At 47.0% G+C, this 22,416-nt stretch overlaps 1 protein-coding gene across 1 annotated transcript in view; it reads left to right on the top strand.

Moving 5' to 3' along the window:
• The first annotated feature begins 1,764 nt into the window (after positions 1-1,764).
• The window catches only part of PRSS45P (serine protease 45), a 64,635-nt gene continuing 43,983 nt past the window's right edge, over positions 1,765-22,416 (top strand). The window contains exon 1 of the mRNA XM_033864788.2: positions 1,765-2,019. The gene's annotated coding sequence lies outside the window, so the exon portion shown is untranslated. The remainder of the gene's footprint in view (positions 2,020-22,416) is intronic.

Genomic DNA, 22,416 nt, shown 5'->3' with positions numbered 1-22,416 from the left:
CTGACCAGGGCCCTGGAGCTTGAAATATTCTCCCCCACCATCCCTTCTCTCCCCCCACCCACTTTAATTAAAACCATTGTTTTTCAAGCACATGTTAATTAAAAAGCAAACGTGTTTTGCTAAGTAATTTGGAAGCTCTGGTTATGCAAACCAGCGTCATTCCAGTTAAAAAATCCCTCACCCAGATTGCCCCAGTGTCTTGGGAGCTGAGGACCCTTGTGGCTACAGTAGATGCACATCCCTTTAGACTTTACATTCCCTGTGGAGGTCTAGCTAGGGCAGGTGTCCTCTCTGTTTCACGGGTGGGAACACAGAGGGGTTACAGAGGCCTAGAGTTCCTAGCAAGCCCAGCATCACCAACCCCCTGCAAATGTGTGCTCTGGGCCTGGGGAGCAATAGCTGGTGAGGAGGGCGATTGACTCCTGTGCCCCACCCTGCAGGCAGGGTCTTTGTCTCAGAGCCTCTGCCCAGCTGTGGGGTGAGGGGAGGAGGATGCAGGCATGACAATGCTGTGAGCCCAGCCAGGTGCTGGGCCACCTCCCTGAGGTCTTCAGCACAGCTGGGGCTACGATTAACCAAAGCTGGGACAGTAGGTCCCTGAGGTGAGGGCCCAAGGTAAGGACCAGCCCTCTGGGTTGGGGGAGCCCTGGATGCTCAGAGGTACCTGCTGCAGCCCCAGCTCCCCACTCTGTGTCTGGTGTTGCCCACAGTGTCCCCACCCTCACTCCTGGCCCTGGGAGTCTTGCAGTCCTGGGGCCCTTCACATCTTGTGCAGTAGCCTCAGGGCCCACTGCAGGGAACTGGAGCCCCCAAGATGCAGGGTTCAGTGACCTCTAGTCCCTCCTGCTCCCTTTCCCTGGCAGGGATGGGGGCATTACACCAAGAGGCCTTTCCAAACCCTGTCACCACTTTGCAACCTGCCTGTTGGCTCTCCCAGCTCAGAGTCTCACCAACAGCAGGGTGTCTCACATGTGTGCCGGTGTGTGCTCCATGTGCGAGTCTGTACCCAGGTGTGTGTCACTGTTCACCAGGGCCCTGGTGTGAAGTGCTCTCTCCCTGCTTCCTGAAGGAGACCAGTGTCGAGGTTCTGCAGGGATGGGGGTGGATGGTGGTGCGGTAGTGACCAGGAAGAGGATGTCTAATGCAGGAGGGAAGGCGGACACCCACAACCCCCGCCCGGCACTGTGGAACACGATGGGCCGGCTCGCACCTTCTGCACACACACAGGGACACAGGCGGGGCGCCTGGAGTTCCGGGCCTGTGCCACCCAGCCGGCCCTCTCCCTTCCCTGCACTCAGCCTTCTTCTCTGTAAAATGAGAAGTATGTGCTGTGATGTTTGCAACTTATCACACGCAGTGTCTCCCCAACGGGGACACACACACCCTCACAAGCCACGACACACGGTGGCACACAGCGACGCACGCTGGCAGCCGGTTCCCAGAGACCGCCCTCCCTGGGCGACGCGCCAGTGACACACACACTGTCGCCGATCCAAATCACACCCACGTCCCGGGAGGAGCTGTACTCCCGCCGCGCTCCCCTGGGGTTCGCGGCGCGGCGCTTCTGTGTTCTGCTCCCTCCGCCGCGCCTAGAAACCGCAGTGGGCCGGCCGGGATGAGCTCACGCCGCCTCCGGCCGCCCAGGTCTAACGCGCTCCAGATGCCCCGCGGCCCGAGCCGGGAGCGCGGAGGACGGCCCTCTGGCTCCCCCTGCAGGGCTCAGCTGCTCCCGGCGGTGCAGGCACCCGCGGGACGGGGTGGGGCTGCCTCCGGAAGGGGCGGTGCTTAGCTCACCCGCCCGCTTTTCCTCCGGTTCTGCCCGCCGCCTGAGTTCGGAGCTGGGGGCGTGCTGCTGCGAAGGCTGTTACGCCTGTCCCGCGCGGTTTCCAGGTCCCAGCCCACGACCCCCGTGGGCGGCTCAGCGGCCACGTGCTGGGTGGCGGTCCCGTCACCGGCTGCCCTCGCCAAAACATGGGATTCCACCCCTAGTTACTCGGCCCAGCCCGGACCCTTCACCAGGTACTGCAACTCAGGCCCCCGCGCGGCCCTGACTAGGCCCTGACCACTCTTGCTCCTCTTGGAACAAACAGCCTAGTTTCTACTGGGAAAGCAGCAGGGGCCTGACCACCGCCTGTTTTTAATAAGCAGCTGGTATTTCCCCGAAATCGCGGCCTCGTGGCTGACCGCACGGGGATGACGGCTGGCTGTGGGCCAGGGGGCGGGAGCTGCCTCAGGGTGAGCCCCTGATGCCTGGCCTTGCAGAGAAGTCGGGCAGAGAGGAGGAGCTCTGGTTTCCTGTCCCAGCTCAGCTGCTGGCTCATCCAAAAATCTGTCCCTCTGTCTGTCTGCAGTGTTGTGCATCCCAGGCCAGTGCTTCCAGCGCCTCTCCTCCTCAGCTATGCCTAGGGTCCCGCTTTCCACCTGTCTCGTTGTATGGTCCTGGTAAACTGCTTAACCTCTCACCTCTCATTTCCTCCACTGTAGGATGGGGTCATTGTGGGATTTGAGAGGGCACCAGCAAGGGAGAGCAGATGGACCCCAGGAACAAGTAATTTCCAAAGGGCTGGAGGAGGAGTCTCTCGGGAGCTAAGGGGCCAGGGATCAGGCCTTGGTCTTCCTGGGCCAGAGTTGGGGAGGTAGAGGAAGGGCCGCCGGAGAGATAGATCGATAGGGCAGCACAGATGTCCTGGCAGAATGACAGTGTTCAGTGAAGGGTCAGCATAGGGGGCTTGGAACACCTGGAGTCAGAGAAGGGTGTCAGGAAAGGCTTTCCAGAGGAGGCGGTGCTGAGTGAGGTGCAGTTAGTCAGGCTAAGACCTGGGGCGGGGGGCAGAGTACTTAGGCAATGAAGGGGTGGGGTGGGGGACAGAGTGGAACCAGACAGTTGGGTCCAAGGCATCTCTGGTAGTGAGTGGAGACTCTGCTGGAGGCACCATAGGGGGTGACGGCCCTTGGGAACTGGTCCTGAAGCCCCATCTGTAACTGAGGGACAAAGACCGAAAGCCAGAGGAGGACACAGGGTCCAGTGGAGGGACAGAGGCCAGGAGCCACAGGGGGAGCAAGGAGACAGGGAGAAGAGTTGTAGCAGGCAGATAGGTGTGCGTTGGACATATCTGGTAGCTGGAAGATTTGTTTGCTCTGGAGCTTGCATTTTGCAGATGCTTGGGGCCCCTCCTCAAAGGAACAACAGTAACAGTGAGTAATACTTTTTGAGCAAAGCGTGTGCCAGGCAATGCTCTGAGCACTTGCAGGTATTAACTCATTCTCTCTTCACTAGAATTTTATTCATTTGTTCATTGATTCAGCAGATGTTTGTTGTGTACCTACTGTATGCCAGACATGTTCCAGGTGCTGGGAATCCAGCAGTGACAAGACATACAAAAACCCTGTCCACAGAAAGTTTACATGTGGAAGGGGAACATAGCTCATGTATATGTGAGTAAAATGAATAGTATTTCAGATTGTGAGAAGCGCTACAGAGAAAATTAGAGGATAAGGGGGATCAAGACGGCAGAGTAGGGGGGCACACTTTTTGAGAGGGTGTCCTGGGAGAGCCTCAATGGGGAGGTGACATTTGAGTACAGACCAAATCTGACTCACCACCTCTTAGCTGAGAATAGTTTTTACAGAAGAGCATTTGCGATCATTTCCAAGATAGGGAACACTAATTTTGATGCTATCCCCCTAAAAGAATTCCATTCTTCTTAGTAGACCCATATTACCCCAAACCAAAACCAAAACCAAAACCGAAAAAACAACCAAAAAAAACCCCAAAACTAGTACTCAGTTCTTCCAATTATATTTTGAATTTCATCAATAAACATTGATGGAAATTCATTTTCTCTTTTGTTATATAAGTACCTGTATAATCTCGATTTTGTCTCTTGGTCCACAAAGCCTAAGATATTTACTATTTGGCCCTTTACAGAAAAAGTTTACTGATCCTGGTATAGACCCACCAGGTGAGGAAATGAGCTGTATGGACATCTGGGGGCAGAGGGAACAGCCAGTTCAAAGGCCGGGAGGCAGGAGCTAGTGCGGCACATCGAGGAGGACAGCAGGGTTGGAGCCCTGTGAGTGAGGAGGAGAGTGATAAGAAAGGGTCAGAGGAACCCAGGCAGATGATGCAAGGTCTTGTGCCAATTCCCAGGTATTTTTTTAAAAAGTGTGTGTGGCTGTCTTTAATGGAATATCTTTTTTTTTTCTATTACATTTTCTAATTTATTATTGCTTCAGCATAGAAAGTTATTGATTTTGTATATTGATCTTTTCCCCAGCCGTCTTAGTTTATTCTCTTATAGCTTTATTAATTTTTCAGTTGGTTTGTTTGGCTTTGTTTTAGAAAGCAATTATATCTTCCACAAATGATGCATTTTGGTCTTCCTGCCTATATATAGCTCAGTTTCTTCCTTTCTTTACCTTCCTCCACTCCCCTTCTGCTTGTCTCCCTACTCTCTCCCCTAACTTCCTTCCTCTCTCCTCTCCATAAGGCACAGGGTTTCAATCTCTTCACATCCTTACGAACACTTGTTATTTTCTGTGCTGTTGATTTTGGGTTGTTTATTTTCAGCCATCATAATGGGTGTGAAGTAGTATCATATTGTGGTTTTGATTTGTATTTTCCTAATGTTAGTGATGTTGGTTATCTTTTCATGTGCTTACTGGACATTTTTTTATCTTCTTTGGAGAAATGTCTATTCAATTTTTATGTCCATTTTTAAACTGGGTTTTTGTTGTTGAGTGTAGGAGTTCTTTATATGCTCTGGATATCAATCCCATATCAGATATATGAATTGCAAATATTTTCTCCCATTCTGTGGACTGTCTTTCACTCTACTGATAGTGTTTTTTGCAGCACAAAAGCTATTAATTTTTTTATTACTAATTAATTAGTTAATTTATTTTTGGCTGTGTTGGCTCTTCGTTGTTGCGCGCGGGCTTTCTCCAGTTGTGGTGAGCGGGGGCTACTCTTCATTGCAGCGCGCGGGCTTCTCATTGTGGCGGCTTCTTGTTGCAGAGCGTGGGCTCTAGGTGCGCGGGCTTCAGTAGTTGTGGCACGCGGGCTCAGTAGTTGTGGCTCACGGGGGGCTTTAGAGCACAGGCTCCGTAGTTGTGGCGCACGGGCTTAGTTGCTCCGCGGCATGTGGGATCTTCCTGGACCAGGGCTGCAACCCGTGTGCTCTGCATTGGCAGGTGGATTCTCAACCACTGCGCCACCGGGGAAGTCCCGGGATTGTTTTCTTAATTTCCCTTTTTATCCCAATTTTATTTTTATTTATTTTTAAAAATCAATTTTAGTGAGGTATAATTTAAATGAAATAAGTTGCACATATTTGACTAGTTTTGAGAGATACATATTTTTGTAAAGCCACAACAATAATCAAGATACAGAACAATTCCATCCCCTGTAAAAGTGCCCTTGTGTCCCTTCACAGTTCATTCTTCCCTCTGCCCCTGGCCCAAGGCAACCACTGCTCTCTCTACCTTCTGTCACTATAGATTGGTCTACATTTTCTGGAATTTTTTTTTTTTTTTTTTTTTTTTTTGTGGTACGCGGGCCTGTCACTGTTGTGGCCTCTCCCGCTGCGGAGCACAGGCTCCAGACGCGTAGGCCCAGCGGCCATGGCTCACGGGCCCAGCCGCTCCGCGGCATGTGGGATCCTCCCGGACCGGGGCACGAACCCGTGTGCCCTGCATCGGCAGGCGGACTCCCAACCACTGCGCCACCAGGGAAGCCCTGGAATTTTATATGAATTTTTATATAAATGGAATAATTCTGTATGGATCTGACTTCCATCACTCAACATAATGATTTTGAGATTTACCCATACATTTGTATGTATCAGGAGTTAGTTAAGTAATTAATTAGTTAACTTTTGATGTGTATGGATGTCATATTTTGTTTATCCAGTTACCTGTCAGTGGTCATTGTTTTTTTTTTCCCCAGTATTTGGCTTTTGTTCAGTTTTTACTGGGCCATTTGTCTTCTTACAGAGCTGTAAGTGTTCTTCATATGTTCTAGATACAAATATTTTGTCATATATATATTGCAAATATTTTCTTTCAATCTCTACCTTGAATTTTCATTCTTTTAACAGTTTTCAAAGAGCAAAATTTTAAAATTTTGATGAAGTCCAATTTATCAATTTTTTCTTCTATCACTTGTTTTTATGTCTTATTTAATATATATTTGCCTACTTCAAGGTTACACAAATTTTCCCTCATAGTTTTTTCTAGGAGTTTTATAGTTTTTGGTTTGACATTTGAGCCTGTCATTGATTTCTGGTTAATTTTCGGCTTAATTTCCTTTTTGATTGTTCACTGTTAGTGCATAGAAATGCAACAAATATTTGCATGTTAATTTTGTATCCTGCAACTTTTCTGAATTCATTTGTTATCTCTAACGTTTTTTTGTGGAATCTTTAGGGTTTTCTATATATAAGATCCTTTTGCCTAATTGGCTGGCTAGAACTTTCAGTACAATGCTGAGTAGAAGTGGTGAAAGTGAGCATCCTTGTCTAGTTCCTGATCTTAGGGAAAAGCTTTTAGTCTTTTGCCATTAAGTATGATATTCATTGTGGGTTTTTCATATATGGCCTTCATCATATTGAGGAAGTTTCTTTTTGTTCCTAGTTTATTGTTTGTTTTCTTTTTCGATCATGAAAGAGTGTTAAATTTTGCCGAATGCTTATTGCCTCAATTGAGATGACATGTATGTATATGTATGTGTGTGTGTTTCTTTTTCTTCTTTGAACATGTGTAAAATAACTATTTTGAAGTCTTTGTCTACTATGTCCAACACATGGGGCCCCTCGAAGACCCCATAAATTAAGTTTCTCCTATCTGCTTCTTTTCCTATGTATTGGTTAAACTTTCCTGTATCTTTTGCTGACAAAAAATTAATCAATGGTCAATCTAAGAAAGAAGTAGAAAATTTTATTTCAGCCAGCCTGAGGATTATAACCTGGGAGACAGTTTTTCAGAAAGTTCTGAGGGGGCTTGCCTGGTGGCGCAGTGGTTAAGAATCCTCCTGCCAATGCAGAGGACATGGGTTCGAGCCCTGGTCGGGGAAGATCCCACATGCCACGGAGCAACTAAGCCCGTGCGCCACAACTGCTGAGCCTGTGCTCTAGAGTCCGGGAGCCACAAGTACTGAAGCCCGCATGTCTAGAGCCCGTGCTCCGCAACAAGAGAAGCCACCACGATGAGAAGCCCACGCACCGCAAGGAAGAGTAGCCCCCGTTCGAAGAAGAGTAGCCCCCGCTCACTGCAACTAGAGAAAGCCCACGTGCAGCAACAAAGACCCAACACAGCCAAAAATAAATAAATAAAATACATAAATTAAAAAAAAAAAGTTCTGAGGACTGTTCTGCCTGTTAGAGATCAAAGCGCAGTTATAGAAGATTTTGAGACAAAGTTTTATGCATCAAAGTCCCATATTGGGGGCTTCCCTGGTGGCGCAGTGGTTGAAAGTCCGCCTGCCGATGCAGGAGACACGGGTTCGTGCCCCGGTCCGGGAGGATCCCACATTCTGCAGAGCGGCTGGGCCCGTCAGCCATGGCTGCAGAGGCTGCGCGTCTGGAGCCTGTGCTCCTCAATGGGAGAGGCCATAACAGTGAGAGGCCCGCGTACCGCAAAAAAAAAAAAAAAAAAAAGTCTCATATTGACAGTTTACATAGTTCACCAAGGTGAGTAGTGGGTTATTGTGAGCCCTTACAGGATTGAGAAAGGAATGTTATCTCCTAAGGAGTTACCTTCTGGTGCCAGGAGGAAATTGGTTTCCTTTTGGCGAGTAGGTATTCCTGTGTCTTCTGAGGAGAGCTGGTGTATAATGCAGATGCACAATGCACACTGAAGGGGAGGGGGTAGTGGCTCAAACAGGCAGAGAGAGAATTTTATGTTTAAAATTTTTCTGGTCCTGCCTTAAAAATAATTTTATTTCATCACTTTGCATGTCTTGTAATTTTTTCATTGAAAAGCAAATGTCATAGCAAATCGGGATACTGATTCCTGCCCACCCAGGACTTGTGGTGATCATTTGTCTATTTGTTTAGTACTTGTGTGAGATAATTTTGTGAAGTCTATTTCCCCCTCAATTTGCAGCCTCTGATATCCCTGCTTAGGTTTTTTCCTTATTTTTATATTTTAGCCTGGCTTCCTAGGGTTAACTCCTGGATCACTGTAAGCTAGCTACTCATTGGTCAATGGTTGTGTGTAAGCCCCTTTGGTCAGTTTTATTTTCACTATTTATCGTTGGAAATGTGTGTGTGTCTTGGAGACGGCTTTCACCATTTAGGGAATTTACTCTCCCCTCCGCCACCACATGTTCATCCAATGGCTAGAAACTTGGAAATTCCCTATCCATTCATTCTTGAAAAGACAGAGGCTTGGGTATGTGCACCGTCTCTCAGCCTACTAAGGATGAGTGTGATTTTATTTTTAAGCTGGGCTTATTAGGAGTTGCCCCTGCGTCAGAGAAGCTCATTGTGCAGCCAGTATTTGGTCAGAGGTTGTGCTTAAATCCACTGCACTAGCAAGGTTTCTGCACTTTGCTGATCTGTGTTTGGTTTGGAAAATACATTTAAATTTGCTCTACTTCCTGCTCTTATTGTTCCTGAGTTGGTGTAGCCTAGTGCATGCACAGTGTTTTAAGACCCCTGGGGATGAGTGTGATCCCAGGAGAACTCTTCTTGGCTGCTTCTTTCACTGGTTTTCTCTGTTAAACTTCTGGTTAGTCTGCTGTTTCACTTTTTGTTGCTAGTATCATGGAGCTACTGACCCTCTCTTAACTGCTCACCAGGAAGATCTCTGTTGTTCTTAACAACTCCATTAGGCATGAATTTCTCCACCCTCTGTTCCAAATAAATTCAGCTATTTCAAGCAGAGTTGCAGAGCATTTCTTTCAGCCTGCCTATCCTGGGCAGAATGTTTGTGCTATTGTACCAGAGCTAGGGATGGGGATGGCAGCCTGTTTCTCCTGGAATGAAACTCCTGTTCTATTAGTGGGTAATGGGGAGAGAGTTGGTATCTCACTTGCCCCTCCCATGGAACTTCTGCTCTATGAGTGAGCTGGGATGGGACAATTGAAGACCCAGTATTCTTAGCCTGCTGTGCCTGGGGTAGAGCTCCTGCTCTATGAGTAGGGGCTAAGTGAGGGAAGGAAGCTCTAGTCCTCTTGGTCATGCCTTCTAGAACAGAGCTTCTGCAAAATGGTCTTGGGAGAATGAAAGACACCAGCTATCTGCTTCTCCTGGGGTGAAACCATAGCTGGGGGAGAGGGAGACCCCATTGTCTTGGCCACTTGCCCAGAACAGAGTTCCATAATACGAAGCTAAGGAGTAGGGATGGGAGCTGGTCGTGGCTCAAATACCACAGACTCTCGCCAAGAACTCTTGGTTCTTACCAAGAATTGTTAGATTTTCTTGCATAAGTATTTCTCAATTTTCTGTATGCCCTTAGGACAATTTCCATAGAACTTAAATAGTTATTTTTAAAAAAATAATTTTCACCAGATAAATAGCTTTCTCTCTGGAGAGAGAATCAACCGAGTTCCTCATGCAGCCATTCTAGAAGTCCAAAATAAAAGTTTTAAAGTCTGTCCAAACATTTGGCAATTTTCAAGATATTTTTCTATTATTGGTTTCTAGTTTAATACTGTTATAATTTGAAGACATATTCTGTACAATTTTAATTCTTTCAAATTTGCTATTATTTGTTTAATGGCCCTGTAATATGCTCTATTTTGGTGTATGCTCCATGTACACTCAAAAAAAGGTATATTGTGTTGTTGCTAGGATATAGTATTCTATAAATGTCAGTTAGGTCTAACTCATTGATAGTGTTTTACAGATCTTATATACACTTAGTAGCTCTCTGTATACTTGTTCTATCAATTATGAAAGACATGTTAAAGTTCCAAATTCTAATTGTGGTTAGAATGTCTTTTTCTGCTTGCTCTGTAAATTTTGAAGATCTGTTGTTAGCTCCATTTAGGATCCTAACATATTTAGGATTTTGTTTATCATTATGCAATTAATGTCTTTATTTATCCCTGACAATATTCTTTGTTCTGGTGTTGACTTTGCCTGATAGTAATCTAGCCATTTCCTCTTTTGATTAGTGTTTGCATCATATATCATATTCTATACTTTCCCCCATTACCCGTCTATATTTAATGTGGGTAAATAGTTGTGCTTTTTAAAAAATATCCTGTCTGACAGTCTGTCTTAACTCATATAATACAACATGAATGTGAATTAATAGAATCGCTAATTCATCTAATAGATTCATTTACCTTTGGTGTAAGTATTGTTATTGTTGGATTAAAATCTACCATCTTGCTAGTTGTTTTCTATTTGTCCCATCTCTTGTTTCTCTTTTCCTCTCTGCTTTTCTTTAAATTAATGGAGTTTTTTTTTTTTTTAGAATAATTCTATATTTATTTAGTTTTGGCTGTGTTGGGTCTTCGTTTCTGTGCGAGGGCTTTCTCCAGTTGCGGCAAGCGGGGGCCACTCTTCATCGCGGTGCGCGGGCCTCTTCACTATCGCGGCCTCTCTTGTTGAGGAGCACAGGCTCCAGACGCGCAGGCTCAGTAGTTGTGGCTCACGGGCCTAGTTGCTCTGCGGCATGTGAGATCCTCCCAGACCAGGGCTCAAACCCGTGTCCCCTGCATTGGCAGGCAGATTCTCAACCACTGCGCCACCAGGGAAGCCCATGGAGTATTTTTTATCCTCACTATTGTCTTACTTATTATAGTTTTTTAACTTTTCTCTAGTTTCCCTTGAGTTTACAGTGAATATCTTTAGTTAATTGTCCTCTTTCTGCAAATAACAGGATTAGTTTTTTAGGTAGTGCAAGGGCCTTATAACAATATCTCCCATCCTTTATTAGTTTTCTATTGCTATCTATACTATGGTAAAATCACTTTGATGATAAGTAATGTTTTTTGAATCACAAGTTATATCAAGCTACTTAAAAAAAGTCCCTGTGCTGTCCAAAATTAAAACAAGGCGGAAGACATGCATTTCAACACACATTTGGAGTAGATATATTTTCTGAGCTTTCTGTTACAGTTCGAGAAGCAGTTTTTGGACCTTAATTAAGCAGTTTTAACCTACCTTAAGCAGTTTTTGGACCTTATGCAAAGGACATTTACATATTTCAAAAATCCACTTAACATTGCGGTTGAGGAGCTTCCACCTAAACTTCAATGAAGTGATTAATTTGCAATGTAATGACAGGATAAAAGGCACATATCAAGAGAAAAATCCAAAAGAACTCAATAAATGCCTTCCAAGTGAAGATTTTTTTTTTGCTCAAAGCCATATGTTCATAGATTAATAGCAGCATTTGATGATGGCACTTATCTGCATGAAAAGACACTCTTAAAGGTGAAAAGCATATGGGCTTCCCTGGTGGCGCAGTGGTTGAGAGCCCGCCTGCCGAGGCAGGGGACACGGGTTCGTGCCCCGGTCCGGGAAGATCCCACATGCCGCAGAGCGGCTGGGCCCGTGAGCCATGGCTGCTGAGCCTGCACGTCTGGAGTCTGTGCTCTGCAACGGGAGAGGCCACAACAGTGAGAGGCCCGCGTACCGCAGGGAAAAAAAAAAAAAAAAAAGATGAAAAGCATAGGGACTTCCCTGGTGGTCCAGTGGTAAAGAACCTGGCTTCCAATGCAGGGGACGCGGGTTCGATCCCTGGTCGGGGAACTAAGATCCCACATGCCGCAGGGCAACTAAGCCTGCGTGCCACAACTACTGAGCTCGTGCGCCTCAACTAGAGCCTGCGTACAGCAAACTACAGAGCCCACGCACCCTGGAGCCTGCGCCCCACAACTAGAGAAGGAAAAAACCCGCATGCCACAACCAGAGAGGTCTGCCCGCCGCAACTAGAGAGAAGCCTGAGCAGAACGCACGGGATAATGAAAAGATCCTGCATGCCTCAACAAAGATCCCGTGTGCTACAACTAAGACCTGACGCAGCCAAAAAAAAAAAAGATGAAAGCATAAAATATAGGGTTGGCCAAAAAGTTCTGGCCAACCCAATATCATTACAGTTCACCATTAACAGAACATTTACAATTGATTTTGATGATAGAGAATGCTAACTTTGAACCCCAATTAAGTAAAATGTTATTCCTCCCCTCTCCAAAATTTCAGTCTTCTCATTAGTAGATTTATATTATAAAATATTATATCCAATTCGTATTATTACTGTTTTTGAGGAAATGGTTCCTTCTTATAAGAAAACCTACATAATATCCTTAATTTTATCTTATGGTTGGCAAATTCTAAAATATTTGCTATCTGGCCCTTTATAGAAAGTGTTTATGGACCTCTGGACTAAAGCCTTCAAATATATTCATCATAGCATTTAAAATTCCCCGTGTGATAGTTCCAAAATCCATGTTATGTCTTACTCTAGTTCTGTTGATTGGTTTGTCTCTTGAAAGAGTGTTGTTTATTTTTTGTTTGTTTGTTTGTTTTATTGTGTGTCTTGTTATTTTTGGTTGAAAGTTAGCCATCTTGTGTAGAATAGTAGAGACTTAAGCAATACTATTTATGTCCAGAAATGGGTATGTCTTTTCTTTAGTAGGGAGTGTTGACATAATTGTGTCCTGATTGTCTCTGATTTTTGTTGTTGCTATGGTTACCCTCAATATGCAGCAGGCTTCAAACTCTTCTAGTGTTATTTTTTGCTTAGAGTGGTAGCTGATTTGTTGGAGAGTTTTTCTCAGTGTCTTCTCCACTCTCACCTGTCTGTCCTCTCTTTGTGCCTGTGTCTCACAGAAGATGTCTCTCCATGCTTTTACTCTCTCTTCTAGCAATAGACTGCTGTTACTTGTTCCTGGACACTTGCTAGTGGAGGGAGGAGGTGGGGCATTCTTTGTTGTCCTGATTCAGCCTCCATCTTAGGCAGGTGCTATATTCTTGGCTCTCAGAGAAGAGGCCTTCTCATTGACCTTGACCCTCTCGCTGTATAGCAGATCTCTATAAGTCTGGTCCAGGAGAGTTTCCTGCTCCTCCCCCAGGCATAGAGGTTATTTTATGTTCTCTTCACCCAGCTACAGTAGGCTTTAAACTGTGTCCTGAAAATTACAGTTTTATGCCCTTCCCCTAGTTGCATAAGGCAGCATCTCCTCCTCTTCCTCCTCCTTCTCCTCCTTCTCCTTCTTCTTTGGCAGCACAGGGGGAGAGGAAACAGTATAGAAGGACCCAGCCCAGACTTCATACCTTTCCCATAGTGATTCCTGCTTACCTCTCCAAAGACTGCACTGTAATTAAGGCTTACAATTTTTTTAAATTAATTAATTAATTTATGGCTGTGTTGGGTCTCCGGTGCTGCACGCGGGCTTTCCCCAGTTGCGGCGAGCAGGGGCCACTCTTTGCTGCAGTACGTGGGCTTCTCACTGCGGCAGCCCCCCCTGCTGTGGAGCACAGGCTCTAGGCGCATGGGCTTCAGTAGTTGCAGTGCGTGGGCTCAGTAGTTCTGGCTCGCAGGCTCTAGAGCACAGGCTCAGTAGTTGTGGCGCACGGGCCCTGCTGCTCCGCAGCATGTGGGATCTTCCCGGACCAGGGCTCGAACCCGTGTACCCTGCACTGGCAGGTGGACTCCCAACCACTGCGTCACCAGGGAAGCCCCAAGGCTTACAATTTTAACTTCTCAGTTTAAAAACTTCCTTGACTTTCCTAAAATATTTTCATATGCCTTATAACTGCAGGGTTGATGTAGTTGATGTAGTTGATAATAGGATGTAGTATCTGATCTTTTGGCTCACTGAATTTCAACATAAATTGAATTAAGAGCTTCATCAGAACTCTTACAAAAAAGTTAGGGCATTGATTGGGAGTGAGACCCTGAAAGTTTACATGGGAATACATTTGGATAGATTTAGGACACCCTTACCCCCAGCCACGTTGAACCACTCTTGCTAACAGAAACAGCGCCTCCTCCCATTTGATAAGGCCGGCCATCTCCACCTTAGAGACACTGCAATGACTTCATGTGAGTAAATTACATTATAAGGGCATACCAATTCTCTGCCTGAATCACCCCCGTCTTCACTGCCTCTAGACCTAATAACTAGAGTAAGATCCCAGCACGCTCTAGGACAGGTGCAAAGTATAACCCAGGGGTAGAAGGCTTCCTTACAAAAAGAACTGCAAGATTTTGCTGATCTACATTGGAAGGAACAAGGGGTATATATATAGGATGGGATTCAAAGGATTCTTGATTGGGAAGGCTTAGTCCCAAATTTATCAACAGTACACTTGCTAGAAATTTGGAATTCAGTTTGCTGGTTCAGGCAGGTGGGAATGATTCTACATGTTTACTGGATTGTTTTAAACCTGAACGCAGTAGTGGACCACACTAAAGGAGATTGATATGTCAGAAATTCCTTGGCCTAATGTGGAGAAAGGAATGCAAAGAGAGAGGGCTTTAGAGAATAACCCCTTCATCAAGACATTGAAAAATAAATTGTGAGGGGAACACCCATATCCTCGAAAAACACTGTAACTGGCTGTCCTCTTTTGGCTGGGGAAAAGTGGGAAGTACTGGAACTCAAAAGTTGTTATTGTTGTTTTTCCCCTGACTTCAACAGGGATGATGAAACCCAGAGAGGCAGAGGCCTGGTAGAAGCACTTATGCAACAAAGACAAATAGACATCAGGGGCATAGAGCTAATAAGAATGGATTGACCTGCGGGTCTCTTTGGTGGTGGCTCATTTTTACAGGCGTCCCCGTGACTGAAATTGCATAGCAGCCAGCTCCTTTGTCCAACCCACATCCACTTCATCTGTAGTCCCCCTCCCCGCAAATCTAGGTTTGGTGAATGAGGCCCTGCCTTGTGGAACCGTTATGGAGAATTAAGGCTCCTCAGCTAGTTCCCAGGATGCCCATCCTCACCAGCTCCAGGCCAGGTACCACACCAAGAAGGGCAGGGGCGTCAGAAAGCGCCCGCCTTTTAGAGCCAACGTTAAATTGGAAGGTCCCTAGCAAGGACAGTCTCCTCAGATGTACCTTACCCCTCGGACCTGGGCAGTGTTCTGGCTGGACACAGTCTGGCGTGAGGATCTGAGAGCGCAACCCTGCACTCTCAGGCAGGAGACTTCGTGGGCAGGGGCACGCAGAGCGCTGAGGCCGTCGCCGAGCCCGTGGCATCCCCGGGCAGCCCCTGCAGCCTCCTGGTCTGGCTTCTGCTCCTTCAGCGCTGGCTCAGGGAGGCCCCAGCGGGTGGGTCAGCGACGTCCTCGCCCACTTCACCCCTCTCGGGAGGCGGCCTCGAGGACCCCACGGCGGACCAGCCAAACCCTGGAGGGGGCTCAGGGAGCCCCTGGGAACCCCAGGTCCCCTGGGGCTCCGGGAGCCCCCAAGTTGGTGGAGCTTAGGTCAGGTGACTCTTCGCATTGGCCTTCCGGAGGGGCGGGCTGAGGCGTCAGGGTGGGGGCCGGTGTTCCCTGGGAGTTTGAGGGGATCGGGGTCTGAATTAGTGCAGCCCTACTGTGGAGCCTGAGGGAGACGTGCCTCGTCTGTGGGTCCATGGCCTGCAGACTTGGAAGCGCTGCCCTGGAGCCTAGGAAGACATGGCCTTCTTGGCTGTCTGAGGGGCTCCAGGGAGACAGGGCCTGTTTCTTTGAGGTTCTCCTTGCTACCTGTCCTCACCCCATCGTGTGGCCAAGTGTTCCTGAAAATCGTGGGAGGAAATCAGAGTGAAAGAAGGGAAGTGGCCCTGGCAGGTGAGCCTGAGGGTCAGTGGCAGACGTGTGCGGAGGTTCCCTCATCTCAGCTCAGTGGCTGCTGACTGCAGCCCACTGTATTTTAAGGTGAGTAATGACAAGTGGAGATGGGAGAGTTCTGGAGTCAGTCCTGCCCTCCTCAGATACCCACTAGTTTCTGCTGCCCTGCAAGTTGATAAAAACCCAACCCAAACCAAAGCACACACAATAAAAGTGGGAGGGATTCTGCGCTGGTAGTCTTGTTACTAGGAATACTAGTTTGGTGAACAAAACCAATTGTTTGGGAGAGCAAACCAATTTTTTTTTTTTTTTACATCTTTATTGGAGTATAATTGCTTTACAATGGTGTGTTAGTTTCTGCTTTATAACAAAGTAAATCAGTTATACATATACATATGTTCCCATATCTCTTCCCTCTTGTGTCTCCCTCCCTCCCACCCTCCCCATCCCACCCCTCTAGCGAGCAAGCCAATTTTGAGAGTCATTAGGAGGGTTTTTTGGTGATAGGGTCGTAGCGAGAGTGGTGAGAGAGGTTGGGGCCCCATTGGGAAACAGCTGATATGTGTGGAAAGGCACAAGGGATGCTTCCCAGGGTCTCTGTGAGGGACATGTCCTCCTCCCACAGCTGTTACCGCTGCAGTGTCATGATAGGAGATCGGAGTGTCTGTGGTGAAATCTCAGGGTTGGTGGTTCCTATCAGCCGAGTCGTTGTTCACCCTCAGTTCTCAACACGTGGAACTGTTAAATATGACCTTGCTCTTCTCCGGCTCTTCTACCCTGTAAATTTCACTGGGGTCATCCAGCCTATATGCATCCCTGAGAAGACTTTCCAGGTGGAAGCTGGGACCAGGTGCTGGGTGACTGGATGGGGCAAGCAACAAGAATTCGGTGAGACTGTGAGGCAGGAAGTAACCTTGGGCAGAGGGAGGTAGCCTTATCACTGGAGTAGGCGACAACACTAAAGGGAGGGGTAGGGAAGCACACCACCTGGCAGGTGGGTTAGGGGGCAGCCAGGCTAATGGTTCCCGGTTGGCTTGAGCCCAGAAATTGGTTGAGATCTTTTGTTGCCACACAAATATTTGATGGCAGCCTTTTAGGCAAGGCACCAGTCCTGGGACCTAGAGCTGCTCAGGAGAAGAAGTAGTACATGGGTGAAGTCTCCTGCAGATTTGTGGGGAACTGTGCCTGGTTGGTTTGGGGGCATTTTTAGGTTCCCTGGGGACAGAGCCAGATGCTCTGGAGTTCTCTCCAGGGTGGATTTCTGCTCAGGGGGTGATGAGCTGTCTGCCAGGCCGAGCTGTCCCTCGCTGGAGGTACCTGCCTTGGTGCCCAGGGACTTTCCTGTCCTTGGAAATGTTGGCAGAGCCCGTGGGCCCCAGTTGGTGAGGCTATAGGGCCTCCTGTCTCTGGGAAGAGGCTGGATTGTTCCTTTGGGTACTACCTGTCTGAGAGTCTGTGATTCTGCTTTAAAGTAAAGACACTTTGCTGATGCACTGGACACCTTTCATTATTAGTATTGATGCACAGAGTGACAGATGCGTGGTTATCATTTCTCAGGCTGGTAAGGCCTCGCCTCTTCCTGTCCTGATCTGTTCTTCCTTCTCTTGTCCTGGTTTTGGTTCCTACCTTCTCTTCTCCCCACGTCAGCTTTGGGCTTCAGTTTCCTCTGCTGTCAAATGGGGACAATATCCTCTGTGCTGCCTTCTTCAAGGGGGATTCAAGGTGTTTGGGGGCTTACTGTCCCCCTGTGCAGATCTACCCACTGCTGAGTTTCTTTGTTTGTAGGTGGCCCATGTGTCTCAGTCTTTCTCTGGGAGATGGACCAATATATCATCTACTATGAAGAATGTAATGGGATGATCCAGAAGGCCATGCCAGCAGATAAGGATGTAGTACTGGAAGGAATGCTGTGTGGCTATAATAGTATAGGAAACGATTCTCGTCAGTTAAGTTCATGGGTCTCTTGCCACCTCCGCGTTGAGGTTGTCCCCTCAAAGTTTCCTCATTCCCCAGTGGCAGGGCCTGGGTTATTTGCCACCTCCTCTTTCAGCCTTTAATTAAGGAGATTCAGGGGAGAACCCCTCAGGATGCCCCTGAGCTGGCCTGGCCCGTTCCTTCAATAGGGAGCAGCCCTCGCATCCTGGGCGTGCTGCCAGGGTGTGGTGAAGTTGGGGGTGATGATGATAATGTAAGTTCCTATAATTGAGTTCCCTCTATGGCGACTTACTGTGCCAGTGTGAGCATTCACCCACATTAGCTCAGTTACCCAGCTCACAACCCTGCAGCATAATTATACATATCATTAAACAGATGTGGTCCCTACAAGACATAAGCTCAAGGTCCCCCTGGGAGTGCCTGGGCCCACAGTCTCCCCTTTGCACCAAGCAGCCTTTCTGAGCAGGGGGCATCTGAGCCAGGTCTTAGAGGATGAGTATTTGAGTCCTGCAAAGAGGAGAACGTCACTGTTGGGAGAGGGAACAGCAAGTACAGAGGCTCAGAGTTCTGAAGAACGTGTCATGTTTAGGGAATGTGTTTCAGGTCTGGAGCAATGAGGTGGCAAATATGGCCAGAGAAGGTGATTGGAATCAGAATATGTGTGGCCTGCAATGCTGTGCTGTTTCTCGTTCCTGTCCATGCAGGACTGTAGGCCAGGAGTTTGTTTTCACCATGTAGGCAATGGTGTTGAGCCCCAGGCAGGACCTGGGCTGGTGGGGAGGTGAAGGGGTTGTGTTTGAGGTTGAGTCATCAGTTCTTGGTGACTGACTGCCTGTGAGGGTGCGGGTGAGGGAGAGCTTGAGGAGGACTCTGAGTTTCTGACTGAGCTGGTAGATGGGGGCCACCAGAGCAGTTTTAGCAAAGGATGTGCAGTGTTTGCGTGAGCTGGGGTGACTATGTGGGATGTCTGAGAGTGTAGCTTAGAATATGGAGGGAGCTGGTTATATGGTCAGGAGCTCTAGAGAAACTTTAGGCTAGGTGTAAGGATTTGGGAGGCTCCATGCAAAGGGGGTATTCAAAGTGTTTAACAACCACTGTGGTATAGGAAATGACCAGTCATAATATCCTCAGAGGATACTAAAGTTTTCCAATTGACTATTCAGTTCTCAGTTCTCAAAATCAAGAAATCTGGGCCTGGGAGATGGCTGGGGAAGGCCCACAGGTGCCTGTCTTTCAGCACCTTGCAGTGCAATCAGCCTGCCCTGAAGTGGGTGCTCTTCCATTCCTGCGGTTTGCTTCTTTCTCTTTTTCCAGGGAGATTCTGGGGACCCTCTGGTCTGTCAGTATAATACCACATGGGTCCAGATAGGGATTGTGAGCTGGGGTGTCAGCTGTGGTTGTAAAATTTCACCTGGAGTTTTTACGGATACTGCCTTCTACACTAAGTGGCTAGTTGCAGTGGTGAACCAGGCTACCTCTTTGTATCCAGTGGTGCTCCTCATCCTACTGGTGTGTCTGGTGCTGCCTCTGGGCATCCTGGCGACCCTGTGATCACCCTGGCCTACACCCCCTTCTGTTTCTGAGACTCACACTAGCCCTGCCTCTGACCTCCCACTTCTACTCAATGCCCTTTCCTCAATTTCGTTTGGGATCCACTGACCCTGTGGAGATCCACATGACAGAGAGTGGCAGCAGGAAAGGAACCCTGGAAGTTTCCTGGCCTGGTGATCCAGGAACCTGCCTCATCCACACCTACACCTTGGCTGTGCTCTGCCTGCCAGGAAGAAGTGGGTGAAACCATCCCTGCTGGATGGCCAGTGACCTGCCAGGTGATGCTTCATGATGCTTCAGCCACATCTTGGAGAACATCTAGCAAAGGAGCGACATCATCTCCAGTGAAACAGCGTTAGACCTGACACTTTATCAAACCAGTCCGCTTGGTGATTGTTGGGAGAGAGTGAGGAGGCATCACTATGTCCACATCTGACTCAGCTGTCTGGCTTGGGAGAAGGTCCCCTGCTGCCCAGTGCGGATGCATCTGTGAGTGTCCAGCCTCTGCCACACAAGCCCTCCTGGGGCAACTCAGTCTAGGAACCCCCTTCCCAGTGCTCCAGCGGCCACATCCAGGCTCACTGCAAGTTGTGTTGAGGTGTCAAGGAGTGCAGAGATTTCTGATGTCAACTGAATAAATGTTTGAAGAGTCGTGTGTGTGTTCTCTACTGGTCTGGGATCACTGAAGAGAACTTACATTTAGCTTAGGAAAGTGTTTGTGATCCTTTTTAAACCCTGGAGTGATGTGATGTGATGTGAGTTGACAGGTAGCTTTAGCAGTTGGGTCCTGCTGCTGTGTTCCTCATAGCCATTAGCATCTCTGCAGGGAACTTTGTGGATGAGTTTCCTAGCCAATGCATCTGGGAAGGAGGAAGTGAGAGAGACTGGAAGCAAGAGAGGGGTCAGGGCATTGGGCCCAAACATCAAGCCCTTTTTCTGTGTGTTTCTGCTGCTCCCCTTCTTGGTAAATAGAGTCTTGAGCACCAGACTGCCTTGGCCAGGCTATGGAGAACGACACTGAGACTCAGGGAGGGGACAGGTTGGGGTGCTTACTGTGTCTGTGCTGGCTTATTTCCTTCATTACCATATCGTCCCAAATTAGCTCTTTGTCATGATGCAGAGCACTTCACTTTTCCTTGATTTCTTTCGTGAAAGTTTGAGGTTGCCTTTTTTTAGGAGAGGATTAGCGCATTTTGCATATGGGAAGAGGTGCAAGTGAATAGTTAGGTGAATAAAAAAGTGGACTGGGGTAAAGCTTGATAATCCTCTCTTGTGGCACCTTTCATCCCCTTCCTTCTGGGCATATAGTGGATCAGAATAAAGAGTACATTTCCAACGTTCCCACGTATCTAAGTTTGGCAATAAGTTCTGGCCAATAAAGTATAAACAGAAATGTTGGGTATGAATTTTGGAAAATATCCTTAAAAGGAGAACAAGCCCTTCATCACCTTCTTCTTTCCTGGCTAGAATGTATACATGGTGACTGGAGCTTGCGCAGCTATCTTGGGACATGAGGAAGATGTTAAGGGTATGGAACAGAAATTCAGAAGGAGCTTGACTCCTTGGATTTTATAGGGCTGCCATCACAGCTCTTTATGCAAGAGAGAAATAAACTTCTCTTTTAATTAAGCCACCATCACCTTCAGTCTCACTTGCTCACGGAAAAACCTCAATCTAGCTAATTCAGTTGATATTATCTGGAGCTTTATTTCTGGATTGTTAGGAATATAAGTTTTTAAAGTCATTTCTTATTTAGACTAAATTCTTCTTTATTCCTACTTGGCTGTATGCCATTGCTTCCTTCTCTATTCGTATTTATTTATTTATTTATTTTTGTGGTACGCGGGCTTCTCACTGCTGTGGCCTCTCCCATTGCGGAGCACAGGCTCCAGACGCACAGGCTCAGCAGCCATGGGCCTAGCCGCTCCGCGGCATGTGGGATCTTACCGGACTGGGGCATGAACCCATGTCCCCTGCATCGGCAGGCGGACTCTCAACCACTGCGCCACCAGGGAAGCCCCTCTATTCATATTTTAAAATTGGTAAGGTTAAAACTTTATATTGATAAATGACTGTATTATCTCAATGCATTTCTGTATTATTTTCTTTATTGAGGTATAATTTATTCATAGTACAATGCACACATTGCACTGTACAATTTTATGAGTTTTAACAAATGTATACCCATGCTAACATCACCCAAACGTGATAGAGAACATTTCCATCAATCCAGGGTGTTCCCTTATATTCCCTTCTATCATCCCCTCCCAGAGGCAACCTTTGTTCTGTTTACTGTCAGATTAGATTTGCAGGTTATTGCATCTCACATTAATGGAATCATACAGTAAGTGTTCTTTTGGGTCTACCTTCAACATAGGTAGGGAAAGTTTTTGTCTTCTTTTTTCTTTCAGTTTTATTGAGATATAATTGACATATAGCACTGTATAAGTTTAAGGGATACAGCATAATGATTTGACCTATATACATCATGAAATGATTACCACAGTAAGTTTGGTGAACATCCATCATCTCATATAAACACAAAATTAAGGAAATAGCAAAATAGTTTTCTTTGTGAGAACTCTTACGATTAGCTCTCAACAACTTTCACATATAGCATACAACAGTGTTAATTATACATATCATGTTGTACATTACATCCCTAGTACTTTATCTTTTTTCAAAAATGTATTTATTTTATTCATTTATTTATTTATTTTGGCTGTGTTGGGTCTTTGTTGCTGCGCGCGGGCTTTCTCTAGTTGTGGCGAGCGGGGGCTACTCTTCGTTGAGGTGCGCAGGCTTCTCATTGAGGTGGCTTCTCTTGGAGCATGGGCTCTAGGCACGTGAGCTTCAGTAGTTGTGGCATGTGGGTTCAGTAGTTGTGGCTTGTGGGTTGTAGAGTGCAGGCTCAGTAGTTGTGGCACATGGGCTTAGTTACTCCACGGCATGTGGAATCTTTCTGGACCAGGGCTCGAACTGCTGTCCCCTGCATTGGCAGGCGGATTCTTAACCACTGTGCCACCAGGGGAGCTCACTTATTTATCTTATAACTGGAAGTTTGTACCTTTTGACTGCCTTCATCGAATTCCACATATTGTTTTTGAGATTCATCCATGTTGTCATGTGTATCATCAGTTCATTCCTTTTTATTGCAGAATAGTTACCCATTATGTGAATTTTCCACAGTTTG

This window comes from Tursiops truncatus, chromosome 10, assembly GCF_011762595.2.
Source record: "Tursiops truncatus isolate mTurTru1 chromosome 10, mTurTru1.mat.Y, whole genome shotgun sequence".
NCBI classification, from domain to species: Eukaryota; Metazoa; Chordata; class Mammalia; order Artiodactyla; family Delphinidae; genus Tursiops; species Tursiops truncatus.
The sequence above is the reverse complement of the archived record's forward strand: the minus strand, read 5'-3'. Positions and strand labels throughout refer to the sequence as shown.